At 39.1% G+C, this 24331-nt stretch overlaps 1 pseudogene across 1 annotated transcript; it reads left to right on the top strand.

The window, feature by feature from the left end:
* Positions 1 to 21774: 21774 nt before the first annotated feature.
* On the top strand, positions 21775 to 23370 carry LOC307102351 (D-3-phosphoglycerate dehydrogenase-like; annotated as a pseudogene). The gene has a single exon. The product of its transcript is annotated as a D-3-phosphoglycerate dehydrogenase-like (transcript).
* The last annotated feature ends 961 nt before the right edge of the window (positions 23371 to 24331 follow it).

Raw genomic sequence — 24331 nt, 5'->3', positions numbered from 1 at the left:
ACCACCAGGAAGCAGATGCTCAATGCAGGAGCTGCCCCCAGCCCACAGGCCCCAATCACTGATGGAGTCTGCTGACCAACCTCCCGGTCTCTCCCCCTGGCCAGCAGGCCCAATCGCCTGATCGGGGCCAGACCCCCAGGCTGGGATGGGGAACCAAGTGTGGGTGGCGGCAGAAGCAGCCCCTTTCCCATGGGGGCCGAGGGACAGCTCCCTCCTCGGGGCCAGCAGCCAACCTCCCGGGTCCCTTCCCCCAGCTGGCAGGCCCTGATCATCCTGCCATCTTCCCACTGAGGTGGCGGTTGATCCCTCCCCCAAGTCAGCAGGTCCCGATTGCCCAATCGGGGCCAGGCCCTGGGCTGAGACAGGGAACTGGGGGTGGGTGGCAGCAGACCAGGGGAAGCAGGGACATGGGGAGGGGGGAGGCAGGGTGGTGGGGAACCTGATCAGCCCTGATCGCCTGCCAGGTCTAGGGACCCCACCCATGCATGAATTTTGTGCACTTGGCCTGTAGTTGTAAATAATGCTGCAATGCAAATTAAGGTGCATATATTCTTTTGAATGAGTGTTTTGGGTGTCTTTGGATAAAATTCCAGAAGTGGAATAGCTGGGTCAAATAACAATTCAATTTTTAACTTTTTGAAGTAACTCCAAACTGCTTTCTGCAGTGGCTACACAATTCTGCATCCCCACCAAGAGTGCATGAGGGTTTCCTTTTCTCCACATCTTTATCAGTATTTGCTGTTTGTTAATTTATTGGTGATAGAAATTCTGAAAGGTGTGGTTTTAATTTTAATTTCTCTGATGATTAGTTACATTGAACTTCTCATATATCTCTTGGCCATCTGTATATCCTCTTTGGAAAAGTGTCTATTCAGGATTTGCTCATTTTTTTTAATAGGATTTGTTGTTGTTGTTTTGGTGTTGAGTTTTATAAGTTCTTTATAAATTTTGGATGTTAACCCCTTATCTGATGTATCATTGGCAAATATATTCTTCCATTTAGTGGGATTTCTTTTCAGTTTGTTGATAGTTTTCTTTGATGTGCAATAATTTTTAGTTTGATGTAGTCAGATTTATTTTTTCTTTTGTTTCTCTTGTTCTAGGCAATATATCGAAAAAAAAAAAATACTGCTATGGGAAATGTCCCAGATTTTACTGCCTAGGCTTCTTCTAGGATTTTAATTGTTTTGAGTCTAACATTAAGTATTTAATCTATTTTGAGTTTGTTCTTGTATATGGTGTAAGAAGATGTTCTAGTTTCAATTTTTTACACATATACGTCCAATTTTTTCAAAACCATTTATTGAGTAGATGATGTTTACCCAATTGTATGTTTTTGCCTCATTAGTAAAATATTGAGTATTAAGGATCTTTTCAGAATTCTCTTCTATTGACTTATATGTCTGCTCTTATGCTGGTCTCATACTGTTTTGATTATTTTGGCATTGTAGTATAGTTTGATATCAGGTACCATGATTCCTTCTACTTTGTTCTTCTTTCTCAGATTGCTATGGCTATGTATTTCTTTTGTGGTTCCATATACATTTTTTAAATATTTGTCCTAGCTATGTGAAATATGCCATTGGTATCTTGGTAGGAATTGCATCATATCTATAGATTGTTTTTGGTAGTACAGACATTTTAATGGTGTTAATTTTTCCTATCCATGAACATAGTATATGCTTTCAATTGTTTGTATCTTCTTCAATTTCTTTCCTCAGTTTCTTATGATATTCGGAGTACAGGTCTTTAACATTTTTGGTTAAATTTATTCTAAGTTATTTTATCTTTTTGATGTAATTGTAAGTGGGATTGTTTTCTTAGTTTCCCTTTTTAATAGTTCATTATCCTATATAATAAAGAGGTAATATGCAAATTGACCCTCATGCCCTCGCACGAGATGACCGACCCCATGTGGTCAAATATGGCCACAACAAGATGGCTGGCAGAGGAGGGTAGTTGGGGGCGACCAGGCCTGCAGGGGAGGACAGTTGGGGGGGACCAGGCCGGCAGGGGAGGGCAGTTAGGGGCGACCAGGCCTGCAGGGGAGGGCAGTTGAGGGCAACCAGGCCTGTAGGGGAGGGCAGTTGGGGATTACTGGGCCAGCAGGGAAGGGCAGTTGGGGGAAATCGGGACAGCAGGGGAAGTACTTAGGCGTCAATCAGGCTGGCAGTGGAGTGGTTAGGGGGTGATTAGGCTGGCAGGCAGGTGAGCGGTTGGGAGCCAGCAGTCTCGGATTGTTAGAGGGATGACAGGGATCGGGCCTAAACCAGCAGTTGGACATCCCCCGAGGGGTCCCAGATTGGAGAGGGTGCAGGCTTGGCTGAGGGACACCGGGCCTCTAGTTGATATATAAAAATGCAACTGATTACTGGATATTTATTTTGTATCCTGCTACATTACTGAATTCATTTATCAGTTATGGTAGTTTTTTGGTGGAATCTTTAGAGTTCACTATATCCAATATCCTGTCATCTGCAAATAATGACAGTTTTACTATTTCCTTTCAAATTTGGATGTCTTTTATTTCTTCTTGTCTTATTGTTATGGATAGGAATTCCAGTACTATGTTGAATAAAGTTGTGAAAGCAGACATCCCTGTCCAATTCTCAATCTTAAGGGAATGCTTTTAGTTTTTGCCAAACTAAGTATGATGTTGCCTGTGGGTTTGTCATATATGACCTTTATTGTGTTGAGGTATGTTCCTTCTATTCCCACTTTGGTGAGAGATTTTTATCATAAATAGGTGCTAAATTGTATCAAATATTTTTTCTACATCTATTGATATAGTCATGTGGTCTTTATTCTCTATTTTTTTATGTGGTGTATCAAGTTTTTTGATTTTTGGAGATTGTACCAACCTTGTATTCCTGAAATAAATTTCACTTGTTCATTATGTATGACCTTTTTATTGTATTGTTGTATTGCTAATATTTAGTTGAGCATTACAGCATATATGTTCATCAGGGATACTGGCCTATATTTTTCTTTCTTTGTAAGTGTCTTTATCTGCTTTTGGAATTAGGATAATGATGGTCTCATAAAATGAGTTTTGGAGTCTTCTCTCCCCATGAATTTTTTGGATTAGTTTGAGAAGAATAGGTGTTAATTCTTCTTTGAATGTTTCATAAAGTTTACTGGAGAAGCCATCCAGTCACGGACTTTTGTTTGTTGGTAGTTATTTTTTATTACTGCTTCAATTTCACTAGTTGCAATCTGTCTGTTCAGATTCTCTTATTCTTTTTTTATCCTGGTTTGGAAAATCATTTTTGTAGGAATTTATCTCTTTTGTCCAGATTGCCTAATTTGTTGGCATATAGTTATTCATAATATTTTCTTACAATCCTTTGTATTTTTTTGGCTTCAGTTGTTACTTCCCATCTTTCATTTCTGAATTTACCTATTTGATTCCCCTCTCTTTTTTCCTTAATGAGTGTGGTTGAAGGTTTTTCAATCATGCTTATCTTTTCAAAGAACCAGCTCTTGGTTCCATTGATCTTTTGTATTGTTCTTTTGAACTCTATTTTGTTTATTTCTGCTCTGATTTGTTATTTCTTTTTGTCTACCCATTTTGGTATTTGTTTGTTGTTGTTTTTTAATATATTTTTTATCAAATGCAGAGAGGAACGGAGAGGGAGAGAGAGATAGAAACAACAATGATGAGAGAGAATCATTGATTGGCTGCACGCCCCCTACTGGTGATTGAGCCCACAACCAGGGCATGTGCCCTCAACTGGAATTGAACTTGGGAACCTTCAGTCTGCAGGCCAATGCTATATCCACTGAGCCAAACCAGCTAGGGCTGTTTGTTGTTCTTTATAAGGTTTCTTCAAGTGTAAAGTTAGATTGTTTAGTTCTGATGCTTTTGTTTGTTTCTTGAGATAGTCCTGTAATGCTATGAATTTCCCTCTTAGGACTGCTTTTGTTGTGCCTGTAGATTTGGAGTTGTTGTGTTTTCATTTTATTTGTTTCAAGGTAATTTTTTATTTCTTCCTTGATCTTATTGTTAATCCATTCATTGTTTAGTAAGATGTTATTTAGCTTCCATGTCTTTGTGAATTTTTCAAGTTTTTTTTTTATTATTATTATTGAGATCTAGTTTCATACCATTATGGTCAGAGAAAATGCTTGATATAATTTCAATCTTCTTAAATTTATTGACACTTGTTTTGTGTCCTAACATGTGGTTTACCCTAGAAAATGTTTCATGTACACTTAAAAAAAGAATATATATTCTGCTGTTTAGGGGTGATATGTTCTGAAAATATCAATTAAATCCATCTGATCTAGTCTGTCTGGAAGATCTGTCCATTGATGCCAGGGGGATGTTAAAATCCTCTACTATGACTTTATCACTTTCAATTTCTCTCTTTAAGTCAATGAAGATTTGCTTAACATGCCTTGGCCATTGTGGCTCAGTTGGTTGAAGAATCATCCTGTGCACCAGTCAGAGCACAAAACCATGTTGTGTGTTCAAACCCCAGGGAAGGTATGGGAGGCGACTGATTGATGTTAATCTCCCATAGTGATATTTCTCTCTCTCCCTCTTTCTCTCTTTCTCCCTCCCTCCTCTCTCTAAAATAAATTAAAAAAACCAACAACCCAGCATATCTTCAATTAGGATTTAAAAAGAATTTGTTTTACACATGTAGGTGTTCCTATGTTGGGTGCATAAATTTTACAAGGGTTATATCCTCTTGTTGGATAGCTCCCTTTATGATTATGTAGTGGACATTATATTGATATTTTTATCATTATCTATTTTTCAACCAGTCTAGCTAAAAGTTTATTAATTCCATTGTCTTTAAAAAGAACCATATTTGTGTATATTAATTTTTATTATATTTTATAATAAAATTATATATATTCTTCTTTCCTTCTTAATTTATATATTTTTAGTGCTATACAATTTTCTCTAAATACTTATTTTATGTATCCCATAGTTTTTATATTATTGGTTTGTTTTTATATTAGTCAAAATGTTTACCATTTTTATTTAATTCTTTCCTATTATGCATAGATTATTTAAATGCATATAGTTTAATTTCCACATATTTATATATTTTGGGGATATTCTATTGATGATTCATATTTTAATTTAGTTCTCAATATAGAACATATTTTATTATTTCAATCCTTTTTACTTTAGTTTTTATGGCCTATAATATGATTGATTTTGATTAAGTGGAATGTTCTATAAAGTTTAGTTTAGTCAATTTGATTGATAATATTTTTCTTCTATAGTTTTATTTCTGCTTATTTGCTCTGTCAGTCATTGAGAAAAAGAGAGACAGATGTATAATAATCAATTTAAAAAATAGTAATTTGTAATTTATAGATAATAACAATAGAAATTCAATTTAATGCTTAATCCATTAATTTTAAATTATTCTTGTAATATTGATAATTTACAAACTTCAGCAAAACTGATTTCCCCAAATCAGGTGTGACTCAAATTATTTATATTCAGAGAAATTCAAAAAGAATATTGTAGAAAATTTGGAAAATTGCTATAGGTATCTTCTAAAACAACCATATATTCCTTCATTTTAGAGTAGCACAATATCGAATAGTTTTCCACTGTATTTACAGAATTATATACATGATAAAATTAAGCTATTTTTAAATTATTTTATGAGTAACTCTGCTAATGGAAACATAAGAAGGGTCCAGATCACCTAGGACAATATAGGCCATGTAAAGATCTGGAGTCTTATTCCCAATATAACAGGAAGCCATTATTGTGTTTGGAATGAAGAAGTGATATGTTATGATTTTTATTTTAGAACACAGACTAAGGGTGGAAACAAATTCCCTTATAGTGTAGTAGTAGAAGCAGTGTAGACAGTGTAAAGTGGTTGTATGTGTCATGATTTTGAAGGCATTTCTAAGAAATTCTACTGATGGGTTGAAGAGAATACAAGAAAAAGATACAAGTCAATGATGACTTTCTTAGTAAACATTAAAGACATCAAAATAGACAATGTATTTATTAGATTCTTGTTTTTGGGTTAGAGATATATTTTTGAATCATCTGCATATGATGATTCATTTCTGGAGACATAGTAGGACAAGGAGATATCCTAGAGATTAAAAGTACATAGATCTGCCCTGGCCAGTGTTGCTCAGTGGTTAGGGTGTCAGCCAAAGGGTCATGGGTTCAATTCCGGGCGTGCACCTGGCTTGCGAGTTTGCTCCCCACCTCTGGTCAGGGTGCATGTGGGACAAAACCAGTCCATGTGTCTCTCTCACACTGATGTCTCTCCCCCCAGCTCTCTCTCCCTCTCTCACTCTCTCTCTCTTTCCCTCTCTCCTTCTCTCCCTCTGTCCCTCCCACTCTTTCTGAAAAGCAATGGAAAAAAATATCCTCAGGTGAGGATTAACAACAACAAAAAAGTATATAGATTTGAGAAGAGGATGGTGGGCTCTCACTTAGATGTTGGTGATGAGGTAGATTTATTAAAAGAGACTAAGAAGGGAAAGTCAGTCAAATGAGATGGAAAATAAGGAGAATATAATGTCCCAGAAACAAGTGAAAAATAGTTTTTTTTTAAATGAGAGAAATGTATTTTGTGTTAAATGATGCTAATGTGTTAAGTATGATTAGTACTGAGAATTAATGCATGTTTTTGTGGACAAGGAGTTCTTTTGTAACCTTTGGTAACCTTGGCAAGAGTGGGCTCATCAGAGGATATATTCAAAGTCTGATCAGGATGGAAAGTACAGAGACAGAACTGTAAATAACTCTTCATAAAAAATTCTCTAAAGTGTGGCACTTACGTAATGGTAGCTGAAGACAGTTGTCTAAATATTTCTGGTTGGCTTGCACAGCTGGCTTGAGAGCCCTCATCTTTGTGAAGAGTATTGTTAGCAGAGAGCAACAAAGCCATGTTGAGATGGAGGTATTTTAAAGTCCACTAGTCACACCTACTCGGTTGCAGCTTTTGTGCACAAGATTGAAACATTTGTGTCAGCGAAGTACAAGCATTTACATTTCATGAATATTTGAACTTATTTATGATGGTTAGAAAACTAATTTTAAAATCAAAACCACTGAGAGTTTCTTTTAAATACTAATGCCAGTATTAGTATTTAAAACAAGTTGAAAACAAGTTCTGCATAATGTGATGTTTATCTGCATGGCCCATTAGGACTGTTTAACTTTGCTTTGCTTCATTGTAAGGAATAGGTACCACAAGCCACCTAAATTTTAGTTGTGAGATTTGTCTGGATCATGTGTTAGGCAGAAGTATATTAATAAACATGTTCTGCTCTCTTGACTCATTTGTTTTTTAGACATGCATTCAGCTTAAAAAACAGCTATTTGAGGATTGGAGCAGAAAAAATAAGGTTATCAAAAAATAGATGAAGAGGACAATTATTTTTCTTCCTAAACTTTTGCTTAAGGAAACTAAAAAAAAAATAAAAATGTACTATATTCTCTCAAAAACGTTTAGAAACTTTAATAACTACTGGTACTTTAAAAAGTTTTAGAACCCCTTTAGGGTTTAGGCATACATGTGCATGTACACATGCCATCATAAGGGTGACATATTTTGTTCAAAAGAAGACTATAAAAAAGTACCATTGTATGAGTGCAAGTTAAGCAATCCTATATAATAAAAGGGTAATATGCAAATTGACTGAACAGCAGAATGACCAATCGCTATGACATGCATTGAGCAGGCAGGCAGGCAGAGCAGTTAGGGGTGATCCAACAGGCAGGCAGACAGGCAAGCAGTTAGGGGCAATCCAGCAGGCAGGCAGGCAAGCAGTTAGGAGACAGCCATCCCGGATTGCAAGAGGGATGTCCAACTGCCGGGCCTACACCAGCAGTCGGACATCACCTGAGGGGTCCTGTATTGCGAGAGTGCGTAAGCCAGGCTGAGGGACCCCCCCGCCCCCGTGCACGAATTTCATGCACTAGGCCTCTAGTACTATATAACTAAAGAGCTAAGCAAAGGAACCATGATAGCATTCCAGTGAAAATTAAAGGAGCAAGAAACAGAAGTGCTGCACTTGAGAATATATTTAGACTATTCAGGAATATAAAAAAATCTAATGGCATCTATGTGATATGTAAACTTTACTGAATTGTCATTGATTTCAGAATATTGTTCTATTATATTAGGTATTAATTGTTGTAAATGATGAAAAGGGTAAAATTAAATTAATATGGATGCTGCTCAAGGAATGTAAATTCTAACAGGAAAAATAAAACATTTTAGTGTGTGTGTGTGTGTGTGTGTGTGTGTGCACGCCTGTGCTAGGGTTCTTTTCCCAGCTTTACAAAGGGTTCAGCATTCTGGAGAAAGGGTCTGCACGTAGATGATTAAAGAGTCTGGAGATGAAATATAATTTTGAAAGGCATTGGGGGTCAGAGGATCTTCAGCTGAAGGAGCTAAAGACTCCTACATTGACCAAGGACCCGTGCTTTTATTCAACACAATTTGTCCTAAGGCAAGTTGGACATAATATACACTTCAAAGGGTAAGGTATCAAAGGGTACAGAAGCATTGTCAGTTTGGGGAATAGCCTACAGCTGTTCAGGTGTTTGGCCAACAGGAGGCAATAAAATGCCCTGAGCTGTCTGGCAGTTAACAATCCTACTCAGGTTTGGGGGAAGTGCCCTTTAGCCATTTCCAACAGGTAAACTTCATGTGTGGCTCACCCTTGTTGTGCCGCCCAAGCTTCACCAACCTTTTGGTGAAACTCTTGTAATTATGACATGCTGGAATTGGTTCCCGGCATGCCTGTGTATGATACTGATGTAATCTAGCACAGAAGCAAGACAAAGTAGTGACAAGACCTCTTCAAACATCTGTTAGAAGTATTATTTTGGGAAAAGCTGTCAGTTTTCTAACTGCACTCCTGATGTCTCTCTCTGGGAATTTCTTCTGTTTGAAGTATTGAGGATGAAGGTGAAGTAAGAGTTCATCCCTAGTCCTTACTTTGAGTATCAAGAGAATGACTGAAAATAAACATATTTAGGGAGCATACTATATATTCTAGGCATTAGTATCAGGTCTGACCATAAGGAACTATGTTTATGGCATACATGACAGGAGGTTCAACAGGCAAGGCAGAGTCTAGGCAAGGTGTCCTTGTAGTCACAACGAATGATACTCAGCATTTGAGAAAGTCTTTCTGGATATGAAGATTGGAAGTCTGAGTTCTTGAGGATAAATAAGTTAAACATATGAATAGAGGTTAGAGGCATGAAAGCACAACAGTTCAGCACTACCAGATGTAAAGTTAAAGGCCAAGGTAGATCAAGATGAGGTCTTTAAACTATGCTAACAAATTTATTTTACCTCATAAGAAGTGAAAATTCATTAAAGGCATTTAAGCAAAGGAATCATGTGGTCAATGCATTGCTTCAGATAGGTCATATTAGGTAGCTAATATGACCTATCTGAAGCAATGCATTGACCACATGATTCCTTCCTCTCTGAAGTCAATAAAGATATGTTAAAAAAAGACTAAATATATAAAAATCATCCAGTGCTTGGAGAGGTGCTGTCTCTTGGTTATGTAACATTGTTAAGAGAGAAAGTATCTGTAACAAAATTCTGAAGATCACATTTCCTCACATGTCATTGAATAGGATGTAATTGTATGTCATAATCAAACTTGTTATTATTAAGAGAAATAGAATGTCAATGATTACCATAGACAGGTCAGGACTTGGCCTTAAATCTTGGTAAATAGCCACTCCTCTGTGAGTCATTGAGGTAAAGAGTGGAGCCTTAAACAAAGTTGGGTTTCTGTCAGCAAGAAAATATGGGAAAGTGTCTATTAGTATAGTCTTTCTATATCTATCTATCTGTCACCTTTATATCTATCATCTATCTATCTATCTATCTATCTATCTATCTATCTATCTATCTATCTATCATCTATCTCTACCTAACATCTATCTATCTTAAAGTATTTTGTTTGCAGATGATCAAGTCAGTGAAAGTAATTAGGCCCATTTAATAGATAGCAGTGGTAAGTCAGTGATCTTACTTGCCTGCCTCACATTTTTTACTAAGTCTAGCTACCATATGGCAGATAGTGATGAAAAGTCAGGCAAAGTCAGATGTTATCCAAGGTTTTAGGAAATTTTACTTTAGCAAAGTATCTCATGGAGAGAGATTTTAGAAACAAAATCAATGCAAAAGAGATTGAGCCTTTCAAAAATTAAATTCTTTCAGTGCAACTGCAAATGATAAAGATGGAAGGAATTCAAACAATGATATTAGAAATAAAGTTATTAAATTGGTGCTGCATTAAAAGGATCTCTCTATAAAGTGTGAAAAAGTTTGAATTACAAGGGTTTGGGGGGCAGAAGAATTCTAGGAACCAGGGAACCTGAAGGTAAGTTCTTATCGCTCTCCTCCCAGTAACAATCTCTATACTGAGGCCTAACAGGAGTTAGAGACAAGTGGGGGCTCAAGGTCTGTGGGAGTCCTGTTGAGCAGAACTGGTAAGGGAACCTATGTTTCATGGGTTGAATAAATGCATCTCTCTCTCGTTTTGTATGTATCAGAACTCTATTGTGGTCTGACGTCTCTCATCACCTACTCTTGCTCCATTCCCTTTTCTCCTTCACAGGAGTTTTCCCCAATAAATCAGTTACATATCTAAGTCTGTTTTAGTGTCTTCTCTTCAGAGAATCCAAAAGAAAAACCCTCATTTTACATCATATACAACAACATGCTTAGTTAAATTGAAGATAAAAATGTAAATAATAAAATTTGGCAATAATATCTGGATTCTATGTATGCAATTTAGGTGTGGAGATTATATCTTTCATCAAAACAAAACACACACACACACACACACACACACACACACACACACACACACACACATTCACAGAAACTTCTAGACTAGTGTTTGACCATGAAATCCTACAAATGAACATCACAGCCAGTCAAGTTAATACATAAAATCAAATGTCATATGCTCTTACAAATTCAACCATCATATGCTCTTACAAATTGAGCAAACAATCCTTTCTAATAAAAGAGTAATATGCAAATTAACCATTACTCTGCTATACCCACAATCCACGCCCACAAGCTATTCAGGAGGGAGTATGCAAATTAACCCAACCAAGATGACTGCGGCCACAGAGCGAGCAGGAGGCTTGGGTTTCCCCGACAATGGAGGAAGCCAAGCTTTCCACACACCCTGGCCGGCCCAGGCCTCCACTCAAGGCTACAAAGTTTCAATTATAGAAGATAAATAAATCCCAGATACAAGGGCCTTCGCTTGGGTCGCTGGGGGCATGGCCAGCCTGTAAACTACCACAGGCCTCTCACCCAGGCCGCCCCATGCCCCAAGGGTACCCCCACCCTGATCCGGTACAACCTTCAGGGCAAACCAGCTGGCCCCCACCCATGCACCAGGCCTCTATCCTATCTAATAAAAGAGTAATATGAAAATTGACCAACACTCCAACACACAAGATGGATCCCCCCATGTGGTCAAAGATGGCTGCCCCCATGTGGACACAAGATGGCTGCCACAAGATGGCCAGCAGGGGAAGGCAGTTGGGAGGAACCAGGCCTACAAGGGAGGGCAGTTGGGGGCGATCAAGCCTGCAGGGGCGGGCAGTTAGGGGTGACCAGGCCGGCGAGGAGGGAAGTTGGGGGTGACCGGGCCTGCAGGGGAGAACAGTTGGGGGGATCAGGCCTGCAGGGGAGGACAGTTAGAGGCAAACAGGTTGGCAGGTGAGTGGTCAAGGGGTGATCAGGCTGGCAGGAAGAAGTGGTTAGGGCCAATCAGGAAGGCAGGCAGGCGAGCAGTTGGGAGCCAGCAGTCCTGTATTGTGAGAGGGATGTCGGACATCCCTCGAGGGGTAACAGATTGGAGAGGATGCAGGCTGGGCTGAGGGACACACACCCCCTTACACGAATTTTGTGCACCGGGCCTCTAGTCTCTATATATAAAAGCCTAAGCAACTGTTCAACTGGTAGCTATGATGCACACTGACCACCAGGGGGAAGACGCTCAATGCACAGGCATGGAAGCATGGAACAAACTGATGAATCTCAGAGGGAAGGGGAGGGGGAGGGCAGGAAGAGATTAACAAAAGATCTTATATGCATACTAGAGGCCTGGTGCACTGGTGGGGCCCCTCAGCCTGGCCTGTGGGGATCGAGCCGAATCCATGCACTGGGCCTCATATAAATTTGTAATTCATATAAATTACGAATCCGTGCACTGGGCCTCTAGTAATTTATATGTTTACAAATAATTAAATGCAAGCGACAAGTAATTATATTTGCTCATATATAATATATATCCATTTATCTACTTACTATCTATTTTCCAAATAAGAAATTAAAAATACCTACTGAGAATTGTAATGCATGAAACAACAATAGTTAATTATTTTTCTCCTCAGCTTTATTAAATTATAATTGACAAATAAAATTGTAATATATTTAAGATACACATGATGATCAGATATATGTGTACATTGTGAAATGATTACCAAATCAAGTTAGTACACACATTCATTATCTCATGAGTACGTTTTATTTTTTGTGAAAATGTTTGACCTAATCTCAGCAAATTTTAATATACAGTACATTATTGTTAACTATATCACCATGTTGTACATTAGATCTTCAGAACTTATCCATCTTGTAAATTAAAGTTTGTAAGTTTGTGTATGTGTGTGTGTGTGCCAATCCTCATCTGAGGATATTGTTTCCCATTGATTTTTGAAAATGTATTTTTTATTGTTGATAGTATTACAGATATCTCCCATTCCCCCCTCCCCTGTCTTTTCTCCCTCCTCCCAGCCCCTACCTATCCCCCAGGTCTTCACTGCCCTATTGCCCATGTCCATGGGCTATGCATATAAGTATGTAAGTTCTTTGGTTTATCTCTTGTCTCCCCAACCCCACATTGAGGTATGTCAGTCTGGTCCATGCCTCCCTGCTTTGAGTCTTATTTTGTTGGTCAATTCATTTTGTTCATTAGATTCCATAAAGAAGTGAGATTATGTAATATTTGTTTTTCTCAGTTTGGCTTATTTCACTTATCATAATATTTTCCAGGTCCATCCATGCTGCCCCATAGGGTAAGATATCCCTCTTTTTTTTTTTTTTTACAGCTGCATAGTATTTAATAGAGTAAATGTCCCACAGCTTTTTTTTATCTATTCATCTACTGATGGGCACTTGGGTTGTTTCCAAATCTTAGCTATTGTACATAATGCTGCTATGAAGATAGGGGTGCATATATTAGGTATTCTTTCTGATTGGTGTTTTGGGTTTTTTAGGATATATTCCCAGAAGTGGGATCACTATGTCAAATGAAAGTTCCATTTTTAATTTTTTGAGGAAACTCCATACTGTTTTCCATAGTGCCTGCACCAATTTGCATTCCCACCAGCCGTGAACTAGGGTTCCCTTTTCTCCACATCCTCGCCAGCACTTGTGATTTGTTGATTTTCTTTATGATAGCCATTCTGACAGTATGAGGTGATATCTCATTGTGGTTTTAATTTGCATTTATCTGATGATTAGTGACTGAGCATTTTTCATGTTTCTCTTGGCCATTTTAAACTAAAATAACCTTTTATTATTACACTAGAGGCCCGGTGCCAGAAATTCGTGCATGGGTAGGGTCCCTAGGCCTGGCTGGCAATCAGGGCTGATCTGTGGGGTGACCAGCGGGGTGATCGGGGCTCCATCTCGCACCCACCTTGGCCTGGCGCTGCCCGCTCACCTGTTCCACCATCCCGCCACGGTCCCACTCTCATCAGGACCCATCGGGGCTGGCAGTGCCTCCATTGCCTCCCACTCCCAGTGCCGTGTGGCCAATGCCAGCCATGTTTCGCTCCGCCCCCTGGTGTTCAGCGCACATCTAACTCCCAGTCAGTCAAACTCCTGCCCGTGGAGACAATTTGCATATTAGCCTTTTATTATATACGATAAGCTTGTGTGCATGTGTATTATGACAAGAAAATACATGTAAAATGAGAAAATTAAAACATTCTTTATTATTCAAGATGATTACCATTCTGAATACCTTATTACAAATATTTCCTTCTCTTTTACTATGTACGTATGTTAATTTTTTATTACCAAAATGAGATAATATAGTATATGCTCTTTTTTAAACTGCTTTTATTAAGTAATGATTTTTATTTCTTCTTGAAAATCTGTCTTAATATTTTAATAGTTTGTTGAAACCAATGTCTAATTAAGAACCACAAATTGTATCTTACTGGTTGATTTTTAGAGAGGGAGGAACAGAGAGGGAGAGAGAGACAAAAATATTGATGTGAGAGGGAAACATTGATCAGCTACCTACTGCATGTCCCCTTACAGTGATTGAACTGGCAATATTTCATGCATGGCATGACACCCAACTGAATGAGCAACACCAGGCAAGGCCCAAGTCTTTTCTAATCTAGTCTAGCAATTAGCACTGTCCCCTTTTATTATTTACATAAACAATTAATTTTTAAAAGTTAAATTAATTAAAAAGTATTTATTAATTTTATGTGTATATAATTAATGTACTAATAGAAAGGAATAAGCACAGTGAAGAGAAACAAAGCAAAATCATGAGGGAGTGTTTAATGAGCTGTTGGTTAAGATACGGTGATCAGGGCACTCCTAAAGAGACAGCACTTGAGCAGACACTTCAATTATATTAATGCCGTGAATTTTTAACAAATATTTGAGACTTTTTAGTTATAGGTTACTCATATTTTTATTTTTTCTAATCTTGCTTCAGAGGATATAACATGAGGATATTTGATCTGATCTCTTAATACCCATAACTAGTGTCATGAGGTACTAATTCTAAAAACAGATCTTAACACATATAAGAAGAAGGATAAATATTAGCCTCCTAGGACTAACCTATAGGAACAGTGGTTAAATTATTCCTGATTTACTTTATGAGATCTCATTTCATGTCTTCAATAGGCTATTTGTATAGGTTTATGGCTAAAGAATTAAAATATACTATGTAAGAACTTTTCTATGAAAATGTGTAATCAAAAGAGTATTTTAAAATATAAAAAGTTAAAGGTTTAAATCATAAACAGCTAAAGATTTTAAATCATAACTTTTTTATATGTAATGCCTCAATAGCTCTAGGAGCCAAAAAACCTAATGCTCTTTTACTTTGTATTACAGCTTTCTCAAAGAATTGGTCTTACACCTTGGAGTTAAAATGAACTGGTAGTTTCATTCTCAATATCTGGTTGCCTTCAGCATCTTTTCCTGAAGAAACTGGATCAACTGAAATAAGGTTAGTTTTTTCTAAGAAGCATTGCCAGACCTTTCCTTAGTCCTAACCATTATGACATCTATTTCCATTCAGAAAGTAAATGGAAGCCAGCCACCAGCCACTAGCTTTAAAGGCTGTATTAACATTTCCTACAGGCTATAGAGTCCAGCTCCCATAGAAATAAAGTTTGGATTTTTGAAGACAGGAGATAGATTTTAAACCCAGTGTGCTCTTTTACTAGTGAAAAATTGTGCAGATGGGTTTTCATGTTTGCAAAAAAGGAGTGGTTGAATATTCTATCTGATGAGCTTCCCAATGTGATCTGAAAGGTTATGGGGGAGAAATAAAACTTCCATAGAATTTGAGTAGAGGACTATGGATATATTAGTCTGTTAACAATGACATAAGAGGACCATGATGCTTCCTAAGAGGCCAGAAAAACATCAAAGATTTCTGTTTATTGAATTTTGAAAGTTTTAATATACTTGGTCTGCAATTCATTATTTACTCTCTTGAGAAATTACAGAAATCTGGCATTTTAAAACTTGACTTTAATAAGTAGAACTAAGAGTAGAAACATTTTCATCACTCCTATGATTGAAGTCAAACATTGAATATGTTGTCTCTATTTGATTGCTAAGTCTGACAGGTCAACATCAGAGAATGCACTTGCAAATTATTTCTATAATGTTTAGTCCTGGAGACTTAACATTGTCTTCTCATTTATATGTACCTTTATTTTGAAATAAATTCTTATTAAAATTTGTTATTAGAGGATCATATTAGCCTTTTTTAGTCTGTAGATTTAGAGAATAAGAGAAATAAATTATAAATATAAAAATTTCAGATTAATAGCATGAGAGTGAGAGTGATAATATCTCAAGACCTGAGCCTTTGACTATATACCCTGCTCTAAATTATTTCTCTGAGATATAAAATTCTAAGTTTATCCATGGTCCTTGTTGCTTTATTTAACAAAACTAGGGAAATTTCTGGCTGGATGCTTCCCAGAAGTTTTAACAACAAAAATATTTCCATTGCAATATTTTGTTTGTCTTGTTCTAATAGACACTTTTTTCCTCTTAGAAACAAACAGCAGCCCAATTACTTTACTATATGTACTGATATCCTACATTTGTTATAAGCTGTAAACATGGCAGTCATTCAGTCATGAATATAAGTGATATTTTCTTTAATATTTGAGACTATGGAAAACAGGTAAAAATAATTCTTGTCAAATTAATGCAAGATTACGACATAAATGTTATCTGGTTAAATGTCCTATTCATAATTGGACTCATTCTAAACTTGATTTAAAGTAATGATGACTCCTATTGCATGTTTTCTTGAAACAAACAATATGTTTATTGTTGAAATTCGAAATGTTAGGTGTCAACATTTCTTTTTAATTATAATTTTCTAAAAGTATAATTCATAGTCTTATAGTATCATAAGACTTGATATTTAGGATGACTTTTGCTATTTAGGGATTTGATGATAATATGACCTCCATTTTGCTTCATGATGGTAATCCATTGCAAAACATTAGACTCTCAGAAAGGTTGAGGTACATATTGTAAGGCTGTAGCTCTAGGATTTAGAAGTACTTTTTTACAGAGAAGCATAGGTGAGCGGCTTGTGGTTGCAACCTGCATAACTCTTCTGTGTTTACAACTGGAGCTATTACAAAGTGCACCTCTTGTACTCATTGTGGGAAATACTGAAAGGTATTTCTCAAACCTCTTTTCTTCACTAAAGTGCTTCTGGATCTTTTCCAAATAGTTAGTGCTTATTGAGTTTATGCAGACTGCTAAATGACAGATGATAATCAGTGCCAAGAGAAAGACAAAGCCAAGATCCAGGAGAAAAAGTGGAGATAGGTCCTTAAGTGACATTTTTCCTCATCACATTCTGTTAGATGAATCGTAGTATTTTACACAAAGCCTTACATGAAATTATCTCTGTCTAGCTTATTGAAATTGCCTCCTGCCATCATTCCTCAGACACCCTAAAGTTTCTCACTTACTCACTTGCTCAACAAGTGTTTATGAGCATATAGAAATAATGCATGAGCATATATCATTGAACAGGGCAAATGCCTGTCCTAATGGCATTTATTTTCTAGTTTTGGGGGAGGGTGGGCCAGATATAAATTGACATATAAATTACTAAATAAGATAATTTCAGGTAGTAGTAAATGCTAATAAGAAAATAAATACAGGATAATTAAATAATGAATTCCTAGATTGAGGAATGGATGTGCGCCTTTCAAGGAGATGACCCATGATTGAAAACTGAAGAGTGGAAAAGAGGCAGACTTGAGATGTGTGAGCTGAATCTATGGAAAGAGTAAAAAAGCAGAGAAGAAGTCCTGAGGTTGAAATAATGTTGCCACATCCAAGAAATATGTATAAAAGAGGCTCATATGGCTAAAGTATAGGTGGGTCTAGAGAGTTTGAAAAGACATGTTATGTAGATACAGGTATATGGTGCATAGATGTTGGTATCAGCATTGTCTGAGAGCTTATTCTTGGTAGCCACTCAAGACCTACCGAATTAGAATCTGGGGCTGTTCCCAGGAATCTATGGTTTAACAAGCTTTCCCAGTGATTTGTATGCATTGTAAAGTTTGAATTAGTACTGGTATATGTACAATTCTAGGAGTGATTATTTAGGTGATGGTATTGATTTGGGGTTTACTCTAATTTAAGTAAGCACTCTTTCCAGAGGCGTTATAGAAAGAACACTGTGTAACTTTAAAAAACAATGTGATTTCTGTATAGAGGGAAGACGAAGAAGAAACACCAGTTTGAAGACAATTGCAGTATGGTAATTTAAAAATGATTTGGGCTTGAACTAGGTTGGGTTCAGTGATGAAAAAAAAAGATTATTTCTCTTGAAAATACTGGAGAACAATTAGATGTTAGATAAGAAAAATATTAAGAACACAAATGTTTAAATAGTTGTAGTTAATTGGATTATTTACTGAGTGAGATAAAAATAATTAGAAGATGAACATGTTTGGTAAAAAATAAAAAAGCAGATAATCAAGAGTTGAATTATGAGCCAGTTAATTTTGAGATGATTATTATAGTATCTGATAGTATCTGAGATATATGAAGAATGATTACAACTCAATAACAAGAACCCAACAGCCAACCTGATTTTTAAAAGGGCAGAAGATCTGAATAGATGTTATACCAAAGAATTTACATACATGGAAAAGATACATAGGAAAAGAAGCTCCAAATCCTTAGTAACTAGGTAAATGTAAAGCAAAATGATATGTCATTACTGACCCACTAAAATGTCTTTTTATGATAGCAATGCTAAGTTTTGGTAAGGATATGGAGCAAATGAAATTCTCATAGATTTTTACTGTGAATGCAAAACTTCTAAAGAGGAAGATAAAATTTTCTTCAAAGGAAAAAATGGTGAAAATCACATCAGGTTTTAGAAGAATTTTAATTAATTCTTTTAATATTGAGTCAAAATTATTTAAATAAAACTTTAATATATTTAGCCAAATGGCCAGTTACAAGTGGTGACCATGAAACATACAGACTATTTTTTTAACACACAGGGATTCAGAATATCTAGTATGTACAGTCCTTCTTGGGAAAAGATAATTATTTCAGATACCCCTTGACTTATAATTAGGTTATGTCCCAATAAACCCATTGTAAATTGAAAATATCCTAAGTAAAAAGTGCATTTAATCCACCTAACCTACTGAGCATCATACCTTACCCTAGCCCACCTTAAATGTGCTCAAAACACTTACATTAGCCTATAGTTGGCAAAGTCATCTAACATACCAAGTGTACCAGTTAATAATGGATATTTTGTAATAAAAGAAAACACGATAATTTCAAGAGAGACATCAAAAGTGCTTTATTCAAAGTAATGTCCATCACTAGCTACACATTTTCCCCATCTTTCAGGTAATTTGTGGATACCATCCCAGTAGAACTTTTCTTGTTTTGAGGCAAACCATTCAGAGGCACAATTATCCACTTCTTTGTATGTTTTGAAGTGCTGCTCAGAAAGTGCGTGTGCCATTGATCAGAACAAATGGTAATCTGAAGGAGCAAGGTCTGGTGAATACAGCGGGTGGGTTAATATTTCCCAGGCAAGATCTTTTAACGTGTCTTTAACTGGTTTTGAAGTGTGTGATGGTGCGTTATCATGAAGCAAAATTACTTTGCCGTGTCTTCTAGCTCATTCTGGTCTTTTCACAATCAAAGTGTGGTTCAAATTGATTATTTGTTGTTGGTAGCAATCAGTATTAATGGTTTCACCTGGTTTTAGAAGCTCATAATACACCACACCTTCATGATCCCACCAAACACAGAGCATTGTCTTCTTTCTGAAGCAATTTGGCCTTGCAGTCAATGTTGATGGTTGACCTGGATCAACCCATGATTTTGTGCATTTGGAATTCTCAAAATAAATCCACTTTTCATCGCCAGTCACAATTTGATGCAAAAAAGACTTTCTTTTGTGCTGTTGAAGCCATTGTACTGATGACTTTTAGGTTTTCCATTTGTCTTTTGTTCAGTTGATGTGGCACCCATTTTCCTTCCTTTAAAATCTTTCCTATTGCTTGTAAATGTTCGGAAATTGTTTGCTGAGCAACGTTTAATCTTTCTGCAAGTCGTTTTTGAGTTTGACACGCATCTTCATCCAATAATGTTTGTAATTGTTGCTCTTCAAACTTTTTCGGTTGACCTGGACGTTCTTTGTCTTTCACATTGAAATCATCACTTTTAAAGCATTTAAACCAGCATTCACAAGTATCTTGAGATGGAGCATGTTCACCATAAGCTTCCCAAAGTATTCAGCAGCATTTTTCTTCAAAATAAAGTAATGAATTAAAACTTCCCGCAAATGCTCTTTTTTTGGCACAAAATTCGACATTTTTAAGTGTAAAAATATCTATGATGTTAACACCTTCAGCGAATTTGACATATGAAGTTTTGAAGCTTGCTGTCAATACAACAAAATAGCATACATATCAAATTGCATACATATCAACATATGTGTAACTCTATCTATTGAAAAAAATCTGCATTATTAACCGGAACACCTGGTAAAGCCTGTATTGAATGTCTCACCTAATTTATTGAATACAACATCCAAAAAAAAAAAATGCTGGCAACAGAGTACACTGTGGAGTATGGGTTGTTTGCCCTCACAATTTCGGGGCTGACTGGGAGCTGCACCTCCTGCCAATGCCCAACATCAAGAGAGAGTACCTTACCCACATATCACTATCCCAGGAAATAAACAAAATTCAAAATGTAAAGTACCATTTCTACTGAATGTGTATCACTCTTGCACTGTGATAAAGTAAAAAAAAAATTGTAAGTTGAATCATCCTTAAGTTGAAGACTATGTATTTGTAGTTTAGCAAAACAACAAGTAAAAGGATTACAAAACAGAGGAGGGTGAGGGGTCTAAGAATGACTAAGATTAGAAATCAAATAAAATCCTATGGTGACAGACATGATACAGACTGGGATAAAATTAATCCAAATTATGTATGGACATCAGAAGGGCTCCAGAAGACTATCCTAAGGAAGAAAATGAATAGTGTCATCAAAAACCTCTGTTGTATTAGGATGGAGGTTGTACACAAAGAGGGGTGGAGGAAAGCAAGTACTATTGTCCATTATGATTGAGAAAAATGAACAAGCTTGGGCCTAAAACCCAGAAAAATGAGTTATGTGGTATTTATCAGCAACATATTTTTTTCTTGATGATAATCAATAAATTAAATATTAATTTAAAGAATAATGATCCTATATTGCCCTTCCTACCATTTCCTCCTTCCATTTTCTAGTAATGGTCGCCTTGAGTAGCACATACTTAATGACATAAAATAATATCCAGGTGTCCAATCACAGTATTTAATTTCATAGGAGATAATATGTAATAGCAATGTTTGAAAATGAATGAAAACTAGAGAAAACTAGGAAGTCAATTATCTCTATAATAAAGAGCCAGGGAATAACACCTTTATGACCAAAGCTCAGCCAGACCAGAAATCAGTGCTGGGTTGCCATGGCAACCCAAGGCTGACTGATTCTGCTGCAGGCCTGGTGCCACAGCACTGACTGCTGAGAGGGGGTTGCTAATCAGGGCCAGAGAGAGGCCTGAAGAGAGAAGCAGGGACTGATCCATTGCCTCTGTGGCAGCTTTTGATCAGCAGTTGCCTCTCTCTTTCTCTCCCAGTCTGGCCAACAGCCATGCCTCCATTTCTCTCCAGGACTCCTCCTCGGTTGCTGATCAGCCCCCCCTTTCTGATCAGGCCCCATTGATAGGCTCAGAGACACTGACTGGCATAGAAACTGACCAATCAGAACCAAATCTGGGTGAAGTGTGAGGAACCAATGGCTGCCTAGGAGGTGGAGCTTTTGACGCTGACTGGCATAGAAATTGACCAATCAGAACCAAATCTGAGGGCTTAGAGGTGTTTCTGTCCAGGGAGAGTGGTAGATTTTGAGGCCAGCTCCAGCAATGGCCTTCGCAAATCTATAAAAAGTGCTCATCAGTGACAGCCTGGACCCTTGCTGTGGAAGATCCTGCAAGATGGAGGGCTGCAGGTGGTGGAGAAGCAGAACCTGAGCAAAGAGGAGCTGATAGCCGAGCTGCAGGACTATGAAGGCCTTATCGTCTGCTCGGCCACCAAGGTGACCGCGGATGTCATCAACGCAGCACAGAAGTTCCAGGTGGTGGGCAGGGCCAGCACCAGCATGGACAACGTGAATCTGGAGGCTGCCACGAGGAAGGGCATCCTGGTCATGAACACTCCCAATGGGAACAGTCTTAGTGCTGCGGAGCTCAGCGGTGAGATGATCATGTGTCTGGCCAGGCAGATTCCCCAGGCGACAGCTTCAATGAAGGATGGCAAATGGGACCGAAAGAAGTTCATGGGAACCGAGTTGAATGGAAAGACCCTGGGAAATCTTGGCCTGGGGAGGATCGGGAGAGAGGTGGCTGTCCAGATGCAGTCCTTTGGGATGAAGACTGTAGGGTACGACCCCATTATCTCACAAGAGGTCTTGGCCTCCTTCAGCATTCAGCAGCTGCCCCTGGAGGAGATCTGGCCCCTCTGTGACTTCATCACTGTGCACCTCTCTCCTGCCCTCCACGACAGGCCTGCTGAACGACAGCACCTTCGCCCTGTGCAAGAAGGGCGTGCGCATGAACTGCACCCGTGGAGGGATCGTGGACAAGGGCGCCCTGTTCTGGGCCCTGCAGTCGGGGCAGTGCGCGGGCGCAGCGCTGGACGTGTTCATGGAGGAGCCACCTCGGGACCGTGCCTTGGTAGACCACAAGAACGTGATCAGCTGCCCCCACCTGGGTGTCAGCACCAAGGAGGCCCAGAGCTGCTGCGGGGAGGAGATCGCTGTCCAGTCCGTGGACATGGTGAAGGGGATAGCCCTTGCAGGGGTTGTGAATGCCCAGGCCCTTACCAGCGCCTTCTCTCCACACACAAAACCTTGGATCAGTCTGACAGAAGCTCTGGGGACTGTGATGCAAGCCTGGGCAGGGTCCCCCAAAGGGATCATCCAGGGGGTAACGCAGGGCTTATCCCTGAAGAATGCCGGAAACTGCCTGAGCCCTGCAGTCATTGTCAGCCTCCTCAAAGATTCTTCTAATCATGTGGATGTGAACTTGGTGAATGCCAAGCTGCTGGTGAAGGAGGCCGGCCTCAATGTAACCACCTCCCATAACCCCACTGTGCCAGGAGCGCAAGGATGAAGGGAAGGCCTTCTGAGCGTGGCCCTGGCAGGTGCCCCCTACCAGGCTGTGGGCTTTGTCCAGGGCACCTCACCTGGGCTGCAGGCATTCAACAGAGCTGCCTTCAGACCAGAAGTGCCTTTCCACAGGGGTCTGCCCCTGTTCCTGTTCTGGGCTCAGCCCTCCAACCCTGCCATGCTGCCTACCATGATTGGGCTCCTGGCAGAGGCAGACGTGCAGCTGCTGTCCTACCAGACTTTGGTGGTATCCGATGGGGAGGCCTGACATGTCATAGGCATCTCCTCCCTGCTGCCCAGCCTGGACACCTGGAAGCAGCATGTGACTGAGGCCTTTCAGTTTCATCTCTGACCTTGGGACTCACCAGGACCAGCCTTGTGGGCTTTGTGGTCAACATTGACAGGTCACGTTCCAAGGGATGACACCATTTATGTGGTCTTACCCCTGTAATAACCACTTAATAAACAGCCCACCCTTGCAAAAAAAAAAAAAAGGAACCAAATGTGGGTCAACTGTGAGGAGGAGAAGCTTTTGACACTGACTGGCATAGAAACTGACCAATCAGAACCAAATCTGGGTCAACTGTGAGGACCCAATGGCTGCCTAGGAGGAGGAGCTTTTGATGCTGACTGGCATAGAAACCAACCAATCAGAACCAAATTGGCCGGCGGAGGAGAGCCATTGGGGGTGAGATCAGGTCGGCAGGGGAGGGCAGTTGGGCGCAACCAGGCCGGCAGGGGAGGGAAGTGGGGGGTGAGATCAAGCCAGCAGGGGAGGGCAGTTAGGCACTAGATCAGGCCGGCAGGGGAGGGCAGTTGGGGGAAACCAGGTCGGCAGGGGAGGGCAGTTGGGGGAGAAATCAGGCCGGCAGGGGAGGGCAGTTGGGGGCGAGATCAGGCTGGCAGGGGAGGGCAGTTGGGTCAAGATCAGGCAGGCAGAGGCAGTTTGGGGTGAGATCAGGCTGTCAGGGGAGAGCAGTTGGCGGTGAGATCAGGCCAGCAGGGGAAGGCAGTTAGGGGCAATCAGGCAGGCAGTCAGGTGAGCGGTTAGGAGCCAGTGGTCCCAGATTGCGAGAGGGATGTCCAACTGCTGGTTTAGGCCCGATCAGGCATAAACCGGCAGTCGGACATCCCCCAAGGGGTGCCCAATTAGAGAAGGTGCAGGCTGGGCTGAGAGAACTCCCCTCCATGCACGAATTTTGTGCACCGCACCACTAGTTTATATTATAAAAGGCCAGTGGCCGTAACACCGTAATGCCGTAATGACCAAATGATTGGTCACCAGGAGGTGCCGTAATATCATTCACTGGGCC

This window comes from Cnephaeus nilssonii, assembly GCF_951640355.1.
Source record: "Cnephaeus nilssonii genome assembly, chromosome: 1".
NCBI classification, from domain to species: domain Eukaryota; kingdom Metazoa; phylum Chordata; class Mammalia; order Chiroptera; family Vespertilionidae; genus Cnephaeus; species Cnephaeus nilssonii.
This window is presented reverse-complemented; position numbering and strand designations above follow the sequence as displayed.